General features: G+C 43.2%; 1 protein-coding gene across 4 annotated transcripts in view; it reads left to right on the top strand.

The window, feature by feature from the left end:
- The first annotated feature begins 1,018 nt into the window (after positions 1–1,018).
- CALD1 (caldesmon 1) overlaps positions 1,019–6,271 on the top strand; it is a 197,080-nt gene continuing 191,827 nt past the window's right edge. For 2 of the 4 annotated variants that reach the window (XM_074871537.1, XM_074871533.1), the window contains exon 1: positions 1,019–1,154. The gene's annotated coding sequence lies outside the window, so the exon portion shown is untranslated. The remainder of the gene's footprint in view (positions 1,155–6,271) is intronic. The other 2 variants (XM_074871540.1, XM_074871539.1) reach the window with 1 other exon arrangement.

The following is a 6,271-nucleotide window of genomic DNA, read 5'->3' as shown; positions in this document are numbered from 1 at the left end:
GCTCTTTTCCTAGGCAATAATTTTTATATTTATTTTTCACACTTTCTTAATTTATGTAGCTCATCTGCATCTGTTCTTTCATTTTTTTTTTCAGGTGTCTGCATAATTTGGAAGTTATCAATAGTGTGCGATCGCTAAACAAAAACAAAGAGATAAAAATTAATCTAAGTTTACTTTATCTATGGTATTCAAAGACAGTGAAAATTATTGTTCATAATATGTAGATGTAGAGCTATCCTCATAGTAAATGAACCAGTTTTAATGTCTAGATAAACAACTGTATACCTGTAAACAAAACCTGTGTATCCAACTAGTCCAACTTGCTAAGGATCATCATCAAAGTTTTGAACCCCTTTTAAAAGTTATTTTTCAGAACACAGATATTCTATATGTAACTTCTGTTGTACTATTTGAAATGGAAAAGGGCTGTGAAGCCTGCCAACTCATCTTTCATGTGCGTTTCCCACTGGTGTGTCTCTTTCTGCAGAATCAAGCTTGCACAGCAGAGTGTTTCTGTTCCCTTTTACATGTGGTCCTCGTTAAAAAAAATACAATGAAGTTTAGCTATGGTGAAATTATTTATTTGATTTTTTTTTTTAACTGGTGCAAAAAGTAAATATGTTTACTGTGTTCCTTTCCATTCAGTGTATTTCCTTTTTTAAGCTCCATTTGTGTTCAACAAGACAGCCTCTTTCTCCAAGATTAACATTTCTTATGATTGTTCCTGACAGAGGATTTACTTTCAGAGGCCCTGCTAAGGATAACCAAAAAAGGGCATGTAGCAAGACAGTTTTGGCAGCTTGCACGAATTTTCGGAGCTTTTTAGGTCTTGGTTTTCTGATGAGTGGCTTCCTGAGCATGCCTAGGGAATGACAGGCATCTCTGCAGGCAGGCTGAACCCACCTTGGCTTGTGTGTAGTCATTGGCTGCCTATTAGAATAAATTGAGGACAATGCATACCGCTGCCTGCCAATTGTAAACATAAGGGATATGTATTCACTTAGCATTGACTTTTGGGAGGGGCCAAGGAAAAGCTGTAGTTTTATTGAATAGGGCTGTGTGTGAGGCTGCTGGTGTGCCTTTCTTGCTGTGCTCCTGCCCAAGCAGCCAGTTATTCATTTCCTTCCTACTAGTTGAAAACTTTTCAGCCAGAGGTAAGGGCTTAAGATATGTATTTGTTTGGGACTGAGCTGGTCTGACTGCATTTGTGTTATGGCTAGAGATTAAGCAGCACGCGAAATCTAACGAGCTGTGGAAATAGTGCTAAAGTTCGGATACTATTTTTCCTCCCCTCCTCTCTCTGTGCCTCCCCCCCCCCCCCCCTTTCCAGATGTTTGCAGTGAACTAAGGGATATATCTGTGCCGGGCGGGTGGAGGGGGTGCATGCTTGTCTGCCTCAGTGAGGGACGCTAATGAGGAGGTGTGGGGACAAGGCTTTGGGTGCAGGGCAGGATGTGTGCTGGTCCCACACCATTTGAGACCCTGCAGCAGGCTTGTTAGTGGAGCAATAACTTATCTGTCCTTTCCCCCCCCCCCCCCCCTTTTTTTTTTTTAAAGGAATTGCAATGAAAAAGTTTTTAGTGTGGTAATGGCTGCTGAATTGCTTTTAACTTTGCAACTTAATACCTGGGCTTTCAGAGCAGCCCAACTGTAAAGGCAGTCTCCCAGCGTAACTGATACAGATACAGTAAAGCTCTGGTTAACGTTACTGATCTGATACTTGCTGAAGCTGATGTCTGTCATGGCAGCCTTTCATAGAAGTATTGTTGACAATAGATGGCACCCGTTTTTGTCTTCAGCCTTCAACGTCCTCAGCCGCGTATTGCCAGAATGTTTCTTGTGAAGTTGTCTTCCCTGTTAAAAGGGGGAGAAAAAATGCACTTGTGTGGGACTCGAGCTCTTAAAAGTCTGGGTCTGTGTTTGTGTCAGTCAGAGCACTGCTGGGGAGAGCCAGTGAGCAGGCTCTCCTTCCCAGCTCCTTTGACATGTTCGGACAGTTTCAAAGTGTTGTGCAAGGCTGGCTGCTGATAGCACGATGTTCTGCATAGCAGGGAATTTCTCGGAGAAGGAGCTGGGGGATGAAGTTAGCTGCAGATGGATACTTGGGAGCAGCAGACATTGACCAAACTAGTAACCGCTGGCCAGACCTGCGGCCATAGAATTGATTTTTTTTTTTTCTCATAACATACATTGTTTGGAAGAACAGACAAGATAACTGGTTTTGAATTATTTTTTTTGTGGAGTATTTGTTTCCAGAGAAATATCTATTTTCAGAGTATGCAGCTTTTATGCAAATTTGCCTAGCTGAGAAGACTTCTCTTGCTAAAAGGCATACAGGAGAATAATTTTGAAAATAACACATTCCCTCCTTGGCAGCAGCTCAAAGAAAATAAGGAGGCAGAGTGTTTCTTTTGTGAGAACTGTGTATTTATTATAATTTGTCTATTTTAGGTACCATACTGTGAATGATTGTACTTGTAAGGTTTGCCATCAGAGAACCCTGGGACCCTGCATCCATTCTTTCTCTGTCTCATTAAATGTAGCAGTAGGTTCTGTGTGAGCATATGCATCTGCAAACAAGTTTCATACCTTTTTCTGCTGCCGTGGAGAGATAGGATGGGGTCCTAAAACTACCCATGCCAAAACTAATGATATAGACTGTTTTAACATAAATTACAAATGGAGTGATGCTTCAAGGAAGTGGTCCATTTGCTTAATTAAATTGCCTTTGAGGTAAAGTGGATCTGAACTATTTATTCTCTACATATTTGAAGAAAGTACAGGTCTGCCTTTCTTTGGAAGGCTTTCTGATAGCCAGGTATCTTAGTCAATAAAACCTGCACACGTTAATGTAATATCTAAATCATGACGGCAGGGAAGAAACACCTGATAAGATGCCTGTGAACAAGAGACAAAATCTAAATAACTTGTATTTCCTGAAAACTCCTCTTTGTTGCAGCATGTAATGACAAGAGGATCAATTCCACAGCCTTCATTCACAGGATTAGCCTTGTGAAATCAATACCATCATTAATGGATGCAGGATCTGATGCAAGGAGAGTCCTATGTACTCTGAATACGCTTTGACAGTGAGTGATGTAAGCATGTATTAGAATAAGGGATTTGCCACAATTGTTTCATGCGCTCACAGCATTATTCTGACATGAAGCAGCCTGAGAAAGGGGTAACTTCCCTTGTGCTTTTTTCTTGTCTAGCACTGATACACAATGCAACAGTGACACTGAAAGGTGGGTGATTTGAAAGAGAAGGGGGGTGTGTAAGTTCCTCTGGCTGCTGTTAGATGGAAAATTAAAGTGCATCGATATGGAAAGATTTTTTATTCCTCTAAGTCTCATTCATGGGGCTGCATGTGGCATGGAGGCATTCTGGTCAGCATCCGTCTGGACCCGCACAGGGTTAGGGTGCAGTGCTACTGATTCCAGGTAGTGAGGCTAGAAAGACAGAGCAGGGTTTGGGTTTTTTTTGCTGGCTGCCTGCTGGGAGGTAGCTTCTGTCATATGAAGAGGAAGATGACAGAGAAGGTCTGTCAAAAAGTCCTCGTTTCACCCTTCCCTGCGTGCAGCTGGAGTGGCCCTGCCTACGGAGGTGATTTTTTCGTTGCAGAAAAGTGAGAGCCTGCAGGTCTTCCATCCTGCGGGACAAACAGCATTTGAATGTCCTGGTACTGTTTAAAATACTTTGATTTCTCCATAGTTGCTTATATGAGACCTGTTCTGTTGGCTGCCCGAGTTATAATTTATATGAAAGATCAGTGGAGTTGTTAACTCCTATCTGTCAGGCATACAACTTGGTACATTTGATTGCTGTGTGTGAACAAAGAGGGACAGGAAACCATATATGCATAAGAAAGAGAGGGCCAAGAGAGCAGTGCGGTGCTTGTCTGGACACTTTTGGGTATCAGAGAAAGCACCAAAAAAGGTAACAGCAGAATGGGAAGCACAATCCTGTGAACCTTTCATTGCCTTTGAGAGGAGTTAGTAGGATTGGGCTCCAGGTGTACAAAGCCTGAGGCAGACAGGCCTGTGACTGCAAAGAGTGGGAGTCTATCTTCAAAGCAAGTTTTCATTCTTTAAAAATTGCCTTTTCTTAGTAACTACCCCTTGGCAGCTTGTAACAAGAAAGCTGCTTCCTTACTAGAGCTCCCACCTTCAGAAATGTGCATGTGCAGAGAGTCTGGTTTGCTGATTCTGTTTGTAGCTCCTGGGTGGTTTAAAGCCCCATGACCCGGTGAGAATGGCTTTTGGGGGCATCTGTACTGGAAACAAGGTGCCTACCTGTATGCTGGCACTTACCCTTTCAGCACTGGTGTTTGCTGGGAAGCTGTAGCTGTTGCGTGCCTCCAAATGGTTTGTCAAGGATTTGGCTAAGGCTGAAATTTGACTCAAAGGCATTTGAAGATCAGATTAGATCTGACCTTTCGGGATAAAACATTGAGGTCGTAGGACAGTTGAACTGTGTAACAATTTCTTTTTGCCTTTCCTGATGCTTTTGTACAGTTCAGCTAGCCCAGCCGGGAAGGACACTCAGTACATTGTAATTTGGGATCCCTCCCACCCCTGGGGGAGCTTGTTCCTACTTTTCTTGAAACAGATTTGATTAACCAAAAAGGTTAGGGCACGTAAAAGCATTACTTAGCTGCTAGCCCTGGTATGTTAGCTGCAAGGTTTACATCCTGCATAAGAAAGTGCTTATTTTGATGTGTTTTCTTCTTTGGAACTGTGCTTAGAGCTGATAAATGGTGCAGGGCTGGCAGCCTGTCTGCCAAGCAGATACCAGCATTAGCAGCTTGATCCCTACTGTGTCCCTCTCCCTGAGCATCACTAGCTCACCCTGTGAGAAATGCAGCCTTCTGGACTTTCTCACTTGCAAACCTCCTGGTTACTGCTTTGTCCTGCAGCAACCGCTGTGCATCCAGATACAGCAGTGCCCGGGCTTGCTGGGCTCCCCAGTGGAGAGGCGGGTGGGCTGTGAGCTGGGGCACCCACCTCCTCCGCCTATGGACAGGAAGCACTACTGCGAACTGATGCCTCTTTTCCCCTCCCTGGCCTTTGTGTCTGCCCCCGGAGAGGGGAAAACCCTGTCCATGAAGCATAGGGGCACCTCCTGATCAGAAGATCCTGCCTAAAGCAATGTTTATGGGATTTTGGGTTGAAGACAGGAAAAAGTGCTTATGGGGACTGTCCTGCTGGCTTGCAATGGGGGCAGGAGCAAATAACTGAGGAAGCGGGGAAGGAAGAAAGGAAAAAGGTGGCCATATCTTAAGCCAGCTTACCCAGCTGGGGTAATTTTTCCTTTAAATTTTTTCCTGTGGTCATAAATACCTGGTGACTCACTTAATAGCTGTGTGTCTGTTTCTGTATCTTCAAGTAAAGGATAATTCATGCATTTTTGTATTTATTCCATGGGGCTGCTGGGGCTTATTTCATTAGTGTTTATAAAGAATTTGTAATACTAAAATACCAAGTTTAAGCACTAGCTAAAACCTTGGTTTTGACTGATTTCCCAGCAAGAACATACAGGGTTTTTTTGGTTTGTTCACAGAGAGATGTATTTTACTAGAAAGTAACTTCTCCTAGATTGTGGGTATAAAACTGCTGAAGCCCAGTGAATGAGGTGGAAGATGGGCCAGGGTCAGTAGTGACACTGTACTGACATGTCTGGAGGGAATTTCTTGGGTGCTTGCAGATTTAATTGTGCTTGCTGCATCTGAGACAGAGCCTTCCTGTGAAGTTGTCATGCATGTACCAAAAATGCAGGATGACAGCTTTTGCTTACAGATGTGCCATAGTGTCATAAGCTTGGAAGAGAAACTACTAAGCAAGCTGCTGAACCTTATCTGCCTGTCCAGTTTCAAGTTGATGAGAGCATTTGAAATTGTAACTTCTGGGGCCAGGCCAGGCTGCAGTGGGGAAAATATTAGGGAAGGATTTCAGGCAATGGAAACAACATTACATGTTTCCACACCCTCTTGTGTACAGAATACAAATAAAGAGCATTTCCCTTGAGACTTGCTGTGGAGGGTGTGAAGCAAAGTGGAACCCACCCGTTTGCACATTTTCTGGTTTATGTCCTTAAATGGCAAAAAAAATCTTTGGAATTTAGCTCATAGAAGGGTTATAAATAGATTTGTGGAGATAAGTTTTGCTGTACATGCTCTAGTTTTGGATCTATTCAGAAGAGTAACTCTGTAGGCCAACAAATATGAAAGGGGGGGGGGTATGGCTAAATGCAGGAAGGCAATTTCATTGCA

This window comes from Strix uralensis, chromosome 5 (genome assembly GCF_047716275.1).
Source record: "Strix uralensis isolate ZFMK-TIS-50842 chromosome 5, bStrUra1, whole genome shotgun sequence".
Lineage (NCBI taxonomy): Eukaryota > Metazoa > Chordata > Aves > Strigiformes > Strigidae > Strix > Strix uralensis.
This window is presented reverse-complemented; position numbering and strand designations above follow the sequence as displayed.